The sequence below is a fragment of the Bombina bombina genome, chromosome 1 (genome assembly GCF_027579735.1).
Source record: "Bombina bombina isolate aBomBom1 chromosome 1, aBomBom1.pri, whole genome shotgun sequence".
Lineage (NCBI taxonomy): Eukaryota > Metazoa > Chordata > Amphibia > Anura > Bombinatoridae > Bombina > Bombina bombina.
The window spans coordinates 638,007,900-638,025,795 of record NC_069499.1 but is presented as its reverse complement, the minus strand read 5'-3'; the positions used below and the strand labels follow the sequence as shown (position 1 = coordinate 638,025,795).

Here is a 17,896-nt window from a genome sequence, read left to right as displayed (position 1 = left end):
CTCAGGGAGATAAATCCCTCCTAATAGTTTTCTCAAACAACTTTCTGCTAACTTTGCATGCCTTCTGCGTCTTCTTTCCCTCAGTATTGTCTAATTTTATAGAGCTATAACATATCATTCCAATTTTTTTTTTCTCATTTCTCTCTTTCCTTAAAGGGATATGAAACCCAAAATGTTTTCTTTTATGATTCAGCTAGAGCATGTAATTTTAAGAAACTTTCTAATTTACTCCTATTATCAATTTTTATTTGTTCTCTTAGAATCTTTATTTGAAAAAGCAGGAATGTAAGCTTAGGAGCCGGCCTATTTTTGAATCTTCACCAATCAGCAAGTGCTATCCATGGTACTGAAACATAAATGGACTGACTCCTAAGCTTACATTCCTGCTTTTTCAAATAAAGATACCAAGAGAACAAAAACAAAAGATAGTTGGAGTAAATTAGAAAGTTGGGTTTCATATCCCTTTAAGTTTTAAATTGTGTGTAAGAACTAAATGCCTTTCTCCTTCTATTGTCTATCCCAATTTCTTTCATGTAATTGGCAAGAGTCCATGAGCTAGTGACATATAGGATATACAATCCTACCAGGAGGGGCAAAGTTTTCCAAACCTCAAAATGCCTATAAATACACCCCTCACCACACCCACAATTCAGTTTTACAAACTTTGCCTCCTATGGAGGTGGTGAAGTAAGTTTGTGCTAAGATTTCTACGTTGATATGCGCTTCTCAGCATTGTTGAAGCCCGATTCCTCTCAGAGTACAGCGAATGTCAGAGGGACGTGAAGGGAGTATCACTTATTGAATTTGATGATTTCCCTAACGGGGGTCTATTTCATAGGTTCTCTGTTATCGGTCGTAGAGATTCATCTCCTACCTCCCTTTTCAGATCGACGATATACTCTCAATTTACCATTACCTCTACTAATAACTGTTTTCTCCTGTTAAGTGTAGTCAGTCCACGGGTCATCCATTACTTATGGGATTATAACTCCTCCCTAACAGGAAGTGCAAGAGGATCACCCAAGCAGAGCTGCTATATAGCTCCTCCCCTCTACGTCATACCCATTCATTCTCTTGCACCTAACTAATAAATAGGATGTGTGAGAGGACTGTGGTTATTAAACTTAGTTTTTATTTCTTCAATCAAAAGTTTGTTATTTTAAACGGCACCGGAGTGTGTTGTTTTTTTCTCAGGCAGTATTAGAAGAAGAATCTACCTGAGTTTGTGTATGATCTTAGCGGACGTAACTAAGATCCATTTGCTGTTCTCGGCCATTCTGAGGAGCGAGGTAACTTCAGAACAGGGGACAGCGGGCAGGGGTCACCTGCAAAGAGGTATGTTGCAGTATATTATTTTCTAAGGAATGGAATTGACTGAGAAAATACTGCTAATACCGATATAATGTAAGTACAGCCTTAAATGCAGTAGTAGCAACTGGTATCAGGCTGATATGTATGTATGTTGGCACTGAAGTATTTCTGGGGAATGGCACTTCACTAAGAAAATAATGTATACATATAACTTATAGCCTTTCTGCAGTGAAAGCGACTAGCAACAGGCTTTTTAATAACATTTCATATATTTATATTTAAAACGTTTACTGGCATGTTAATCGTTTTCTCTCTGAGGTACTTGGTGAAAAATTTTATGGGCATTATTTTCCACTTGGCTGTCGTTTGTTTTGAATAAAATCAGTTTACTGAGCTTCCCCACTGTTGTATTATGAGTGGGAGGGGCCTATTTTGGCGCTTTACTGCGCAGTAGAAATTCAGTCACAAGTCTTCCTTGTTCTCCCTGCATGATCCAGGACGTCTCTACAGAGCTCAGGGGTCTCCAAAACTAGTTTGAGGGAGGTAATCACTCACAGCAGACCTGTGAGACTGTGCTTTGACTGTGATAAAAACGTATATATTTTTATTTGTTAGCCGTTTTTTGGTATTAAGGGGTTAATCATCCATTTGCTAGTGGGTGCAATCCTTTGCTAAATTAATGCATTTCATGTGAAAATTTGGTTGCTATAACTAATCCGGTTCATTGTTATCTCAACTGTGACAGTTTTTGTGTGCTTCTTAAAGGCACAGTAACATTTTTTATATTGCTTGTAAATTCATTTGAAAAGTATTTCCAAGCTTGCTAGTCTAATTGCTAGTTTGTTTAAACATGTCTGACACAGAGGAATCTCTTTGTGCAATATGTTCAAAGGCCAATGTGGAGCCCAATAGAAATTTATGTACTAATTGCATTGATGCTACTTTAAATAAAAGCCAATCTGTACATGTTAAGAAAAATTCACCAGACAACGAGGGGGAAGTTATGCCGACTAACTTTCCTGACATGTCAGTACCTGCATCTCCCGCTCAGGAGGTGCGTGATATTGTGGCGCCAAGTACATCAGGGCGGCCATTACAAATCACTTTGCAAGACATGGCTAATGTTATGACTGAAGTTTTATCTAAATTGCCAGAACTAAGGGGTAAACGCGACCACTCTGGGGTGAGAAACAGAGTGCGCTGATAAAGATCCTAAACAAATTCCTAAGAGTTCCATTGTTCAAAATGGAAACTATTCGGACAATATTACCCATGATCCAAAAGGGTCAGTACATGACCACAGTGGATTTAAAGGATGCCTACCTTCACATACCGATTCACAAAGATCATTACCGGTACCTAAGGTTTGCCTTCCTGGACAGGCATTACCAGTTTGTAGCTCTTCCCTTCGGGTTAGCTACTGCTCCAAGAATCTTCACAAAGGTTCTGGGTTCTCTTCTGGCGGTACTAAGACCGCGAGGAATATCGGTAGCTCCGTACCTAGACGACATTCTGATACAAGCGTCAAGTTTCCAAACTGCCAAGTCTCATACAGAGTTAGTACTGGCATTTCTAAGGTCATATGGGTGGAAGGTGAACGAAGAAAAGAGTTCTCTTTCTCCTGTTAAGTGTGGTCAGTCCACGGGTCATCATTACTTCTGGGATATTATCTCCTCCCCTACAGGAAGTGCAAGAGGATTCACCCAGCAGAGCTGCTATATAGCTCCTCCCCTCTACGTCACCTCCAGTCATTCTCTTGCACCCAACGAATAGATAGGATGTGTGAGAGGACTGTGGTGATTTAATTAGTTTATTACCTTCAATCAAAAGTTTGTTATTTTATAATAGCACCGGAGTGTGTTATTCATTCTCTGGTAGAATTTGAAGAAGAATCTACCTGAGTTTTTTTCTATGATTTTAGCCGGAGTAGTTAAGATCATATTGCTGTTTCTCGGCCATCTGAGGAGAGGTAAACTTCAGATCAGGGGACAGCGGGCAGATTAATCTGCAAAGAGGTATGTAGCAGTTTGTTATTTTCTGACATGGAATTGATGAGAAAATCCTGCCATACCGTTATAATGTAAACTCAGCCTTAAATGCAGTAGATGTAGCTGGTATCAGGCTGTCATGTATGTATATTTTACACTTCAGTATTCTGGGGGATGGTACTTCACTGGATTATACTGTATGCATAGACTTAACCTAATTTGCAGGGACTTGCAATAGGTTTTAAATAACAATTAATTTATTGAGGTTAAACGTTTTTTTGCTGGCATGTAAAAACGTTTATTTCTCTGAGATACTGGGTGAAAAAATGTTTTGGGCACTATTTTCTCCACTTGGCAATAGTTTTGTTTAATTTAAAGCAGTTCACTGATCTCTCTCACTGTTATGTGTGAGGGGGAGGGGCCATTTTTGGCGCTTTTACTACGCATCAAAAAATCTCAGTCAGAGGTTCATTTTCTTCCTGCATGATCCGGTTCATCTTACAGAACTCAGGGATCTCCAAAGCCTTGTTTGAGGGAGGTAATCATCACAGCAGAGCTGTGAAGAGTGTAGTTTACTGTGATAAAAAACGTTTTTTTTTGTGTATTTTTTCTGCTGCCAGGGTTAGTTATCCTTGCTAATGGGAACAATCCTTTGCTAAAATTGTTTATTTCTTACAAAGATTTGTTGCCATAATTTTTTCTGTGCTTCTTATAAGCACAGTTCGTTTTCATATTATTGTAAATTACTTAAAAAGCATTTCCAAGTTGCTAGTTAATTGCTAGTGTGTTAAACATGTCTGATTCAGAGGAAGATACATGTGCTATATGTGCTAATGCCAAAGTGGAGCCCAATAGAAATTTATGTACTAACTGTATTGATGCTACTTTAAATAAGAGTCAATCTGTACAAATTGAACATATTTCACCAGACAACGAGGGGAGAGTTATGCCGACTAACTCGCCTCACGTGTCAGTACCTACATCTCCCGCTCGGGAGGTGCGTGATATTGTAGCGCCGAGTACATCTGGGCGGCCATTTCAAATCACATTACAGGATATGGCTACTGTTATGACTGAAGTTTTGGCTAAATTACCAGAACTTAGAGGCAAGCGTGATCACTCTGGGGTGAGAACAGAGTGCGCTGATAATATTAGGGCCATGTTAGACACTGCGTCACAGGCGGCAGAACATGAGGACGGAGAACTTCATTCTGTGGGTGACGGTTCTGATCCAAATAGATTGGATTCAGATATTTCAAACTTTAAATTTAAGCTGGAAAACCTCCGTGTATTACTAGGGGAGGTGTTAGCGGCTCTGAATGATTGTAACACAGTTGCAATACCAGAGAAAATGTGTAGGTTGGATAAATATTTTGCGGTACCGGCGAGTACTGATGTTTTTCCTATACCTAAGAGACTTACTGAAATTGTTACTAAGGAGTGGGATAGGCCCGGTGTACCGTTCTCACCCCCTCCGATATTTAGGAAAATGTTTCCAATAGACGCCACCACACGGGACTTATGGCAAATGGTCCCTAAGGTGGAGGGAGCAGTTTCTACTTTAGCTAAGCGTACCACTATCCCGGTGGAGGATAGCTGTGCCTTTTCTGATCCAATGGATAAAAAATTAGAGGGTTACCTTAAGAAAATGTTTGTTCAACAAGGTTTTATATTGCAACCTCTTGCATGTATTGCGCCTGTCACGGCTGCAGCAGCATTTTGGTTTGAGTCTCTGGAAGAGACACTTCAATCATCTACACTAGATGAGATTACAGACAAACTTAGAACCCTTAAGTTAGCTAACTCATTTATTTCAGATGCCGTAGTACATTTAACTAAACTTACGGCTAAGAATTCCGGATTTGCCATTCAGGCACGCAGAGCACTGTGGCTAAAATCCTGGTCAGCTGATGTTACTTCCAAATCTAAATTGCTTAATATACCCTTCAAAGGGCAAACCTTGTTCGGGCCCGGGTTGAAGGGGATTATCGCTGACATTACAGGAGGTAAAGGCCATGCCCTGCCTCAGGACAAAGCCAAACCTAGGGCTAGACAGTCTAATTTTCGTTCCTTTCGTAATTTCAAAGCAGGAACAGCATCAACCTCCTCTGCACCAAAACAGGAAGGAGCTGTTGCTCGCTACAGACAAGGCTGGAAACCTAACCAGTCCTGGAACAAGGGCAAGCAGGCCAGGAAACCTGCTGCTGCCCCTAAGACAGCATGAATCGAGGGCCCCCGATCCGGGACCGGATCTAGTAGGGGGCAGACTTTCTCTCTTCGCCCAGGCTTGGGCAAGAGATGTTCAGGATCCCTGGGCGTTAGAGATCATATCTCAGGGATACCTTCTGGACTTCAAATCCTCTCCCCCAAGAGGGAGATTTCATCTGTCAAGGTTATCAACAAACCAAATAAAGAAAGCAGCATTCCTACGCTGCGTACAAGATCTTTTATTAATGGGAGTGATCCATCCAGTTCCGCGGTCGGAACAAGGACAAGGGTTTTACTCAAATCTGTTTGTAGTTCCCAAAAAAGAGGGAACTTTCAGGCCAATCTTGGATTTAAAGATCCTAAACAAATTCCTAAGAGTTCCATCGTTCAAGATGGAAACGATTCGAACAATTCTGCCCATGATCCAAGAGGGTCAGTACATGACCACAGTGGATTTAAAGGATGCTTACCTTCACATACCGATTCACAGAGATCATTACCGGTATCTAAGGTTTGCCTTTCTAGACAGGCATTACCAGTTTGTAGCTCTTCCATTCGGACTGGCTACGGCTCCAAGAATCTTCACAAAGGTTCTGGGTACTCTTCTGCCGGTACTAAGACCGCGAGGAATTTCGGTAGCTCCGTACCTAGACGACATTCTGATACAAGCTTCAAGCTTTCAAACTGCCAAGTCTCATACAGAGTTAGTACTGGCATTTCTAAGGTCGCATGGATGGAAGGTGAACGAAAAGAAGAGTTCTCTCTTTCCACTCACAAGAGTTCCCTTCTTGGGGACTCTGATAGATTCTGTAGAAATGAAGATTTACCTGACAGAAGACAGGTTAACAAAGCTTCAAAATGCATGCCGGGTCCTTCATTCCATTCAACACCCGTCAGTAGCTCAATGCATGGAGGTGATCGGCTTAATGGTAGCGGCAATGGACGTAGTACCTTTTGCACGCCTACATCTCAGACCGCTGCAATTGTGCATGCTAAGTCAGTGGAATGGGGATTACTCAGATTTGTCCCCCACTCTGAATCTGAATCAAGAGACCAGAAACTCTCTTCTATGGTGGCTTTATCGGCCACACCTGTCCAGGGGGATGCCATTCAGCAGGCCAGACTGGTCAATTGTAACAACAGACGCCAGCCTACTAGGTTGGGGCGCAGTCTGGAATTCTCTGAAGGCTCAGGGACTATGGAATCAGGAGGAGAGTCTCCTTCCAATAAACATTCTGGAATTGAGAGCAGTTCTCAATGCCCTTCTGGCTTGGCCCCAGTTAACAACTCTGGGGTTCATCAGGTTTCAGTCGGACAACATCACGACTGTAGCTTACATCAACCATCAGGGAGGGACAAGAAGCTCCCTAGCAATGATGGAAGTATCGAAGATAATTCGCTGGGCAGAGTCTCACTCTTGCCATCTGTCTGCAATCCACATCCTGGGAGTGGAGAACTGGGAGGCGGATTTCTTAAGTCGTCAGACTTTTCATCCGGGGGAGTGGGAACTTCATCCGGAGGTCTTTGCCCAGATACTTCGACGTTGGGGCAAACCAGAGATAGATCTCATGGCGTCTCGTCAGAACGCCAAGCTTCCTCGCTACGGGTCCAGATCCAGGGATCCGGGAGCGGTTCTGATAGATGCTTTGACAGCACCTTGGACCTTCGGGATGGCTTATGTGTTTCCACCCTTCCCGATGCTTCCTCGATTGATTGCCAGAATCAAGCAGGAGAGAGCATCAGTGATTCTAATAGCACCTGCATGGCCACGCAGGACTTGGTATGCAGATCTAGTGGACATGTCATCCTGTCCACCTTGGTCTCTACCTCTGAAACAGGACCTTCTGATTCAGGGTCCATTCAAACATCAAAATCTAACTTCTCTGAAGCTGACTGCTTGGAAATTGAACGCTTGATTTTATCAAAACGTGGGTTTTCTGAGCCAGTTATTGATACCTTAATACAGGCTAGGAAGCCTGTTACCAGAAGGATTTACCATAAAATATGTCGTAAATACTTATATTGGTGCGAATCCAAGAGTTACTCATGGAGTAAGGTTAGGATTCCAAGGATATTGTCTTTTCTACAAGAAGGTTTAGAAAAGGGGTTATCCGCTAGTTCTTTAAAGGGACAGATTTCAGCTCTGTCCATTCTTTTGCACAAACGTCTGTCAGAAGTTCCGGACGTTCAAGCTTTTTGTCAGGCTTTAGCTAGGATCAAGCCTGTGTTTAAAACTGTTGCTCCACCATGGAGTTTGAACTTAGTTCTTAATGTTTTACAGGGTGTTCCGTTTGAACCCCTTCATTCCATTGATATCAAGTTGTTACCTTGGAAAGTTCTGTTTTTAATGGCTATTTCCTCAGCTCGAAGAGTCTCTGAGTTATCTGCCTTACATTGTGATTCTCCTTATCTGATTTTTCATTCAGACAAGGTAGTTCTGCGTACTAAACCTGGGTTCCTACCTAAGGTGGTCACTAACAGGAATATCAATCAAGAGATTGTTGTTCCATCCTTGTGTCCTAATCCTTCCTCGAAGAAGGAACGTCTGCTACACAATCTAGATGTAGTCCGTGCCCTGAAATTTTATCTACAGGCAACTAAGGAGTTTCGGCAAACGTCTTCCCTGTTTGTCGTTTATTCTGGCCAGAGGAGAGGTCAAAAAGCTTTGGCTACCTCTCTCTCGTTTTGGCTTCGTAGCATAATACGATTAGCCTATGAGACTGCTGGACAGCAGCCTCCTGAAAGAATTACAGCTCATTCTACTAGAGCTGTGGCTTCCACTTGGGCCTTTAAGAATGAGGCTTCTGTTGAACAGATTTGCAAGGCTGCAACTTGGTCTTCTCTTCATACTTTTTCCAAATTTTACAAATTTGACACTTTTGCTTCTTCGGAGGCTGTTTTTGGGAGAAAGGTTCTTCAGGCAGTGGTTCCCTCCGTATAAAGAGCCTGCCTGTCCCTCCCGTCATCCGTGTACTTTTGCTTTGGTATTGGTATCCCAGAAGTAATGATGACCCGTGGACTGACCACACTTAACAGGAGAAAACAAAATTTATGCTTACCTGATAAATTCCTTTCTCCTGTAGTGTGGTCAGTCCACGGCCCGCCCTGTTTTTTATGGCAGGCTAAAGATTTTTTTGGATTATACTCCAGTCACCACTACACCCTTGGGCTTCTCCTTTCTCGTTGGTCCTTTGGTTGAATGACTGGAGGTGACGTAGAGGGGAGGAGCTATATAGCAGCTCTGCTGGGTGAATCCTCTTGCACTTCCTGTAGGGGAGGAGATAATATCCCAGAAGTAATGACTGACCACACTACAGGAGAAAGGAATTTATCAGGTAAGCATAAATTTTGTTTTTGTCACTCACAAGAGTTCCCTTCTTAGGGACTCTTATAGACTCTGTAGAAATGAAAATTTACCTGACAGAGGACAGGTTAACAAAACTCCTAAATGCTTGCCGTGTCCTTCATTCCATTCCACACCCGTCAGTGGCTCAATGCATGGAGGTAATCGGTTTAATGGTAGCGGCAATGGACATAGTACCCTTTGCACGCCTGCATCTCAGACCACTGCAATTGTGCATGCTAAGTCAGTGGAATGGGGATTACTCAGATTTGTCCCCTATGCTGAATATGGATCAAGAGACCAGAAATTCTCTTCTATGGTGGCTCTCTCGGCCACATCTGTCCAAGGGGATGCCCTTCAGCAGACCAGATTGGACGATTGTAACAACAGACGCCAGCCTGCTAGGTTGGGGCGCTGTCTGGAATTCCCTGAAGACTCAGGGATCATGGACTCAGGAGGAGAGTCTCCTTCCCATAAACATTCTGGAATTAAGAGCAGTTTTCAATGCCCTTCTGGCTTGGCCTCAGTTAGCAACTCTGAGGTTCATCAGGTTTCAGTCGGACAACATCACGACTGTGGCTTACATCAACCATCAGGGAGGGACAAGGAGTTCCCTAGCGATGATGGAAGTCTCAAAGATAATTCACTGGGCAGAGTCTCACTCTTGCCACCTATCAGCGATCCACATCCCAGGCGTGGAGAACTGGGAGGCGGATTTTCTAAGTCGCCAGACTTTTCATCCGGGGGAGTGGGAACTTCATCCGGAGGTCTTTGCCCAAATACTTCGGCGTTGGGGCAAACCAGATCTGGATCTCATGGCGTCTCGCCAGAACGCCAAGCTTCCTTGTTACGGGTCCAGGTCCAGGGACCCGGGAGCGGTTCTGATAGATGCTCTGACAGCACCTTGGGCCTTCAACATGGCTTATGTGTTTCCACCCTTCCCGATGCTTCCTCGATTGATTGCCAGGATCAAACAGGAGAGAGCATCGGTGATTCTAATAGCGCCTGCGTGGCCACGCAGGACCTGGTATGCAGATCTAGTGGACATGTCATCCTGTCCACCTTGGTCTCTGCCTCTGAGACAGGACCTTCTGATTCAGGGTCCTTTCAAACATCCAAATCTAATTTCTCTGAGGCTGACTGCATGGAGATTGAACGCTTGATTTTATCAAAGCGTGGATTTTCAGAGTCAGTAATTGATACCTTAATACAGGCTAGGAAACCTGTTACCAGGAAAATTTACCATAAAATATGGTGTAAATACTTACATTGGTGCGAATCCAAGAGTTATTCATGGAGTAAGGTTAGGATTCCTAGGATATTGTCTTTTCTACAAGAAGGTTTAGAAAAGGGTTTATCTGCTAGTTCCTTAAAGGGACAGATCTCAGCTCTGTCCATCCTTTTACACAAACGTCTGTCAGAGATTCCAGACGTTCAGGCTTTTTGTCAGGCTTTGGCCAGGATTAAGCCTGTGTTTAAAACTGTTGCTCCGCCATGGAGCTTAAACTTAGTTCTTAACGTTTTACAGGGTGTTCCGTTTGAACCCCTTCATTCCATTGATATCAAACTGTTATCTTGGAAAGTTCTGTTTTTAATGGCTATTTCCTCGGCTCGAAGAGTCTCTGAGTTATCGGCCTTACATTGTGATTCTCCTTATCTGATTTTTCATTCAGACAAGGTAGTTCTGCGTACTAAACCTGGGTTCTTACCTAAGGTAGTCACTAATAGGAATATCAATCAAGAGATTGTTGTTCCATCATTGTGTCCTAACCCTTCTTCAAAGAAGGAACGACTTCTACACAATCTGGATGTAGTCCGTGCCCTGAAATTTTATTTACAGGCAACTAAAGATTTTCGCCAAACTTCTTCCCTGTTTGTCGTTTATTCTGGACAGAGGAGAGGTCAAAAAGCTTCTGCTACCTCTCTCTCTTTCTGGCTTCGTAGCATAATACGTTTAGCCTATGAGACTGCTGGACAGCAGCCTCCTGAAAGAATTACAGCTCATTCTACGAGAGCTGTGGCTTCCACTTGGGCCTTTAAAAATGAGGCCTCTGTTGAACAGATTTGCAAGGCTGCAACTTGGTCTTCACTTCACACTTTTTCCAAATTTTCCAAATTTGACACTTTTGCTTCTTCGGAGGCTGTTTTTGGGAGAAAGGTTCTTCAGGCAGTGGTTCCTTCCGTGTAGAGATCCTGCCTGTCCCTCCCGTCATCCGTGTACTTTTAGCTTTGGTATTGGTATCCCATAAGTAATGGATGACCCGTGGACTGACTACACTTAACAGGAGAAAACAAAATTTATGCTTACCTGATAAATTCCTTTCTCCTGTAGTGTAGTCAGTCCACGGCCTGCCCTGTTCTTTATGGCAGGTCTAAATTTTAAATTAAACTCCAGTCACCACTGCACCCTATAGTTTCTCCTTTCTCGTTTGGTTTCGGTCGAATGACTGGGTATGACGTAGAGGTGAGGAGCTATATAGCAGCTCTGCTTGGGTGATCCTCTTGCACTTCCTGTTAGGGAGGAGTTATAATCCCATAAGTAATGGATGACCCGTGGACTGACTACACTACAGGAGAAAGGAATTTATCAGGTAAGCATAAATTTTGTTTTAGTACTGGTTTGGCTATCTGCTATATGTGGATGGGTGTCTTTTGGTAAGTATGTTTTCATTACTTAAGACACTCTCAGCTATGGTTTGGCACTTTATGCATTTATATAAAGTTCTAAATATATGTATTGTACTTATATTTTCCATGAGTCAGGTTCATGTATTTCCTTCTGCAGGCTGTCAGTTTCATATTTGGGGAATGTAAACATTTTTAAGAAATTTATTTCTTACCTGGGGTTTAGTCTTTTTTCAATTGACTACTTCTTACAATTGCAGGTATTAGGCCCGCGGGTGCGTCAAATGCTAAACTTTATTGCGTCATTCTTGGCGCAAGATATTTTTGGCGTGAAAAGATAAGTTTATGACGCAACTTCGTCATTTCCGGCGTCATACGTGACGCCGAGACCTTTCACACGGCGGCGTCATTAGTGTCGCAAGTATGTCATTTCCGGTTATTTTTGGCGCCAAAAAAGAGTTTACATTACGTTGTGTGTCATACTTGGCGCCAAATTTTTTCATTATTTCAATACCCCTTGTATGTTTGCCTCTTGCTTTTTGCTATCAGAGGCCTATGCCATTGCATTTTTTCCCATTCCTGAAACTGTCATATAAGGAAATAGATAATTTTGCTTTATATGTTGTTTATTCTCTTACATTGTGCAAGATGTCCCAATCTGATCCTGCCTCAGAAGTTTCTGCTGGAACATTGCTGCCTGACATCGGTTCTACCAAAGCTAAGTGCATTTGTTGTAAAATTGTAGAAATTATTCCACCGAATGTCATTTGTAATAGTTGTCATGATAAACTTTTACATGCAGATAGTGTTTGCATCAGTAATAGTACATTGCAAGTTGCAGTTCTTTCAACTTCTAATGTGCATGATATACCTGTAAATTTTAAGGAATTTGTTTTTGATTCTATTATGAAGGCTTTGTCTGCATTTCCACCTTCTAATAAACGTAAAAGGTCTTTTAAAACTTCTCATTTAGCTGATAAAATTTCAAATGACCAACAACATAATAATTTATCCTCTTCTGATGAGGATCTATCTGATTCAGAAGATCCTTCCTCAGACATTGACACTGACAAATCTACTTATTTATTTAAAATAGAGTATATGCGTTCTTTATTAAAAGAAGTGTTAATTACTTTAGATATTGAGGTAACCAGTCCTATTGACGTTCAGTCTAATAAACGTTTAAATGCTGTTTTTAAACCTCCTGTGGTTTCTCCAGGGGTTTTTCCCATTCCTGAGGCTATTTCTGATATGATTTCTAGGGAATGGAATAAGCCAGGTACCTCTTTTATTCCTTCTTCAAGGTTTAAAAAATTGTATCCTTTACCAACAAAATCTATAGAGTTTTGTGAAAAAATCCCCAAAGTTGATGGGGCTATTTCTACTCTTGCTAAATGTACCACTATTCCTATGGAAGATAGCACTTCCTTTAAGGATCCTTTAGATAGGAAGCTTGAATCTTATCTAAGGAATGCCTATTTATATTCAGGTCATCTTATTAGACCTGCTATTTCTTTGGCTGATGTTGCGGCTGCATCAACTTTCTGGTTGGAAAATTTAGCGCAACATGAATTGGATTCTGACATATCTAGTGTTGTTCGCTTACTGAAACATGCTAATCATGTGATGCCATTTTTGATATTATCAAAATTGATGTTAGATCAAGTCTTGGAATGCTGATATGACATCTAAATCTAGATTACTATCTCTTTCCAAGGTAATAATTTATTTGGTTCTCAGTTGGATTCTATTATTTCAACTATCACTGGGGGGAAAAGGAGTTTTTTTGCCTCAGGATAAAAAACCTAAGGGTAAATCTAAGGCTTCTAACTGTTTTCGTTCCTTTCGTCAGAATAAGGAACAAAAACTCAATCCTCCCCCCAAGAAATCTGCTTCCAATTGGAAGCCTTCCTCAAATTGGAATAAATCCAAGTCATTTAGAAAACCAAAGTCAGCCCCTAAGTCTGCATGAAGGTGCGTCCCTCATTCCAGCTCAGCTGGTAGGGGGCAGATTAAGGTTTTTCAAGTATTTTTGGATGAAATCTGTCCAAAATCATTGGATTCAGAGCATTGTCTCTCAAGGGTATCGAATAGGATTCAGAATAAGACCTCCTGTGAGAAGATTTTTTCTCTCACGCATCCCTGTAAATCCAGTAAAAGCTCAGGCTTTTCTGAAGTGTGTTTCAGACCTGGAGTCTTCAGGGGTAATCATGCCAGTTCCTCCTCAGGAACAAGGTCTGGGGTTTTATTCAAACCTATTCATTGTACCAAAGAAAGAAAATTTATTCAGACCAGTTCTGGATCTAAAAATTTTGAATCGTTATGTAAGACTACCAACTTTCAAGATGGTGACTATAAGGACTATTCTGCCTTTTGTTCAGCGAGGACATTATATGTCCACAATAGACTTGCAGGATGCCTACCTTCATATTCTGATTCATCCAGAACACTATCCATTTCTGAGATTCTCTTTTCTGGACAATCATTACCAATTTGTTGCTCTTCCATTTGGCCTAGCAACAGCTCCAAGAATCTTTTCAAAGGTTCTGGGTGCCCTACTATCTGTAATCAGAGAACAGGGTATTGCAGTGTTTCCTTATTTGGACAATATCTTGGTACTAACTCAGTATTTACGTACTGCAGAATCTCATACAAATCAACTAGTGTTGTTTCTTCGGAAACATGTTTGGAGGATCAATTTACCAAAAAGTTTCTTGATTCCTCAGACAAGGGTCACTTTTTTAGGCTTCCAGATAGATTCAGTGTCCATGACTCTGTCTCTAACAGACAAGAGACGTTTAAAATTGGTCGCAGCATACCGGCACCTTCAGTCTCAGTCATTCCCTTCAGTGGCTATGTTCATGGAAGTTTTAGGTCTCATGACTGCAGCATCGGACGCGATCCCCTTTGCTCGTTTTCACATGAGACCTCTACAGCTTTGTATGCTGAATCAATGGTGCAGGAATTATACAAAGATATCACAATTAATATTCCCAATGTACGACACTCTCTGACATGGTGGATAGATCACCATCGTTTGGTTCAAGGGGCTTCTTTTGTTCGGCCAACCTGGACTGTGATCTCAACAGATGTGAGTCTTTCAGGTTGGGGAGCTGTTTGGGGATCTCTGACAGCACAAGGGGTTTGGAAATCTCAAGAGGCGAGATTACCAATAAATATTTTAGAACTCCGTGCAATTCTCAGGGCTCTTCAGTTCTGGCCTCTGCTAAAGAGAGAACCGTTCATTTGTTTTCAGACAGACAATATCACAACTGTGGCTTATGTCAATCATCAGGGTGGGACTCACAGTCCCCAAGCTATGAAAGAAGTATCTCGGATACTTGCTTGGGCGGAATCCAGCTCCTGTCTAATCTCTGCGGTGCATATCCCAGGTGTAGACAATTGGGAGGCGGATTATCTCAGCCGCCAGACTTTACATCCAGGGGAGTGGTCTCTCCATCCAGATGTGTTTTCTCAGATTGTTCAGATGTGGGGTCTTCCAGAGATAGATCTCATGGCCTCTCATCTAAACAAGAAACTTCCCAGATATCTATCCAGGTCCAGGGATGTTCAGGCGGAAGCAGTAGATGCGTTGACACTTCCTTGGTGTTATCATCCTGCTTACATCTTCCCGCCTCTGGTTCTCCTTCCAAGAGTGATCTCCAAAATCATCATGGAACAGTCTTTTGTGTTACTGGTGACTCCAGCATGGCCATACAGGTTTTGGTATGCGGATCTGGTTCGGATGTCCAGTTGCCCGCCTTGGCCACTTCCGTTACGGCCGGACCTACTATCTCAAGGTCCGTTTTTCCATCAGGATTTCAAATCATTAAATTTGAAGGTATGGAAATTGAACGCTTAGTTCTAAGTCATAGAGGTTTCTCTGACTCAGTGATTATTACTATGTTACAAGCTCATAAGTCTGTTTCTAGAAAGATTTATTATAGAGTTTGGAAGACTTACATTTCATGGTGTTCTTCTCATAAATTCTCCTGGCATTCTTTTAGAATTCCTAGAATTTTACAGTTTTTTTCAGGATGGTTTGGATAAGGGTTTGTCTGCAAGTTCCTTGAAAGGACAAATCTCCGCTCTTTCTGTTTTATTTCACAGAAAGATTGCTATACTAATTGATATACACTGTTTCTTTCATGTAATTAGCAAGAGTCCATGAGCTAGTGACGTATGGGATATACATTCCTACCAGGAGGGGCAAAGTTTCCCAAACCTCAAAATGCCTATAAATACACCCCTCACCACACCCACAATTCAGTTTTACAAACTTTGCCTCCGATGGAGGTGGTGAAGTAAGTTTGTGCTAGATTCTACGTTGATATGCGCTCCGCAGCAAGTTGGAGCCCGGTTTTCCTCTCAGCGTGCAGTGAATGTCAGAGGGATGTGAGGAGAGTATTGCCTATTTGAATGCAGTGATCTCCTTCTAAGGGGTCTATTTCATAGGTTCTCTGTTATCGGTCGTAGAGATTCATCTCTTACCTCCCTTTTCAGATCGACGATATACTCTTATATATACCATTACCTCTGCTGATTCTCGTTTCAGTACTGGTTTGGCTATCTGCTATATGTAGATGAGTGTCCTGGGGTAAGTAAGTCTTATTTTCTGTGACACTCCTAGCTATGGTTGGGCACTTTGTTTATAAAGTTCTAAATATATGTATTCAAACATTTATTTGCCTTGACTCAGAATGTTCAACTTTCCTTATTTTTCAGACAGTCAGTTTCATATTTGGGATAATGCATTTTAATTTAACATTTTTTACCTTAAAATTTGACTTTTTCCCTGTGGGCTGTTAGGCTCGCGGGGGCTGAAAATGCTTCATTTTATTGCGTCATTCTTGGCGCGGACTTTTTTGGCGCAAAAATTCTATTTCCGTTTCCGGCGTCATACGTGTCGCCGGAAGTTGCGTCATTCTTTGACGTTATTTTGCGCCAAAAATGTCGGCGTTCCGGATGTGGCGTCATTTTTGGCGCCAAAAAGCATTTAGGCGCCAAATAATGTGGGCGTCTTATTTGGCGCGAAAAAATATGGGCGTCACTTTTGTCTCCACATTATTTAAGTCTCATTTTTTATTGCTTCTGGTTGCTAGAAGCTTGTTCTTTGGCATTTTTTCCCATTCCTGAAACTGTCATTTAAGGAATTTGATCAATTTTGCTTTATATGTTGTTTTTTTCTTTTACATATTGCAAGATGTTCCACGTTGCAACTGAGTCAGAAGATACTTCAGGAAAATCACTGCACAATGCTGGAGCTACCAAGCTAAGTGTATCTGCTATAAACTTTTGGTATCTTTTTCTCCAGCTGTTATTTGTATTGCATGTCATGTCAAACTTATTAATGCAGATAAAATTTCCTTTAGTACTGTTACATTACCTGTTGCTGTTCCGTCAACATCTAATTTTCAGAGTGTTCCTGATAACATAAGAGATTTTATTTTTTAAATCCATTAAGAAGGCTATGTCTGTTATTTTTCCTTCTAGTATACATAAAAGTCTTTTAAAACTTCTCTTTTTTTCAGATGAATTTTTAAATGAACATCATCATTCTGATACTGATAATGGTTCTTCTGGTTCTGAGGTTTCTGTCTCGGAGGTTGATGCTGATAAATCTTTGTATTTGTTCAAGATGGAATTTATTCGTTCTTTACTTAAAGAAGTGTTATTTGCATTAGAAATAGAGGATTCTGGTCCTCTTGATACTAAATGTAAACGTTTAAATAAGGTTTTTAAATCTCCTGTAGTTATTCCAGAAGTGTTTTATCTCCCTGATGCTATTTCTGAAGTAATTTCCAGGGAATGGAATAATTTGGGTAATTTATTTACTCCTTCTAGACGTTTAAGCAAATTATATCCTGTGCCATCTGACAGATTAGAGTTTTTTGGGACAAAAATCCCTAAGGTTATGGGGCTGTCTCTACTCCTGCTAATGTACTACTATTCCTACGGCAGATAGTACTTCATTTAAGGATCCTTTAGATAGGAAAATTGATTCCTTTCTAAGAAAAGCTTACTTATGTTCAGGTAATCTTCTTAGACCTGCTATATTTTTAGCGGATGTTGCTGCAGCTTCAACTTTTTGGTTAGAAGCTTTAGCGCAACAAGTAACAGATCATAATTTTATAGCATTATTTTTATTCTATAACATGCTAATAATTTTATTGGTGATACCATCTTTTGATATCATTAGAGTTGATGTCAGGTATATGTCTCTAGCTATTTTAGCTAGAATAGCTTTATGGATTAAACTTGGAATGCTGACATGTCTTCTAAGTCAACTTTGCTTTCCCTTTCTTTCCAGGGTAAATAATCATTTTCGTTCCTTTCCTCACAAGGAACAAAAGCCTGATCCTTCATCCTCAGGAGCGGTATCAGTTTGGAAACTATTTCCAGTTTGGAATATATCCAAGCC

The 17,896-nt window shown here is 41.3% G+C and overlaps 1 protein-coding gene across 1 annotated transcript in view; it reads left to right on the top strand.

Annotated features, from left to right (window-relative positions):
• The window catches only part of TEX11 (testis expressed 11), an 827,067-nt gene that overhangs the window by 224,697 nt on the left and 584,474 nt on the right, over positions 1–17,896 (top strand). The window lies entirely within an intron of this gene.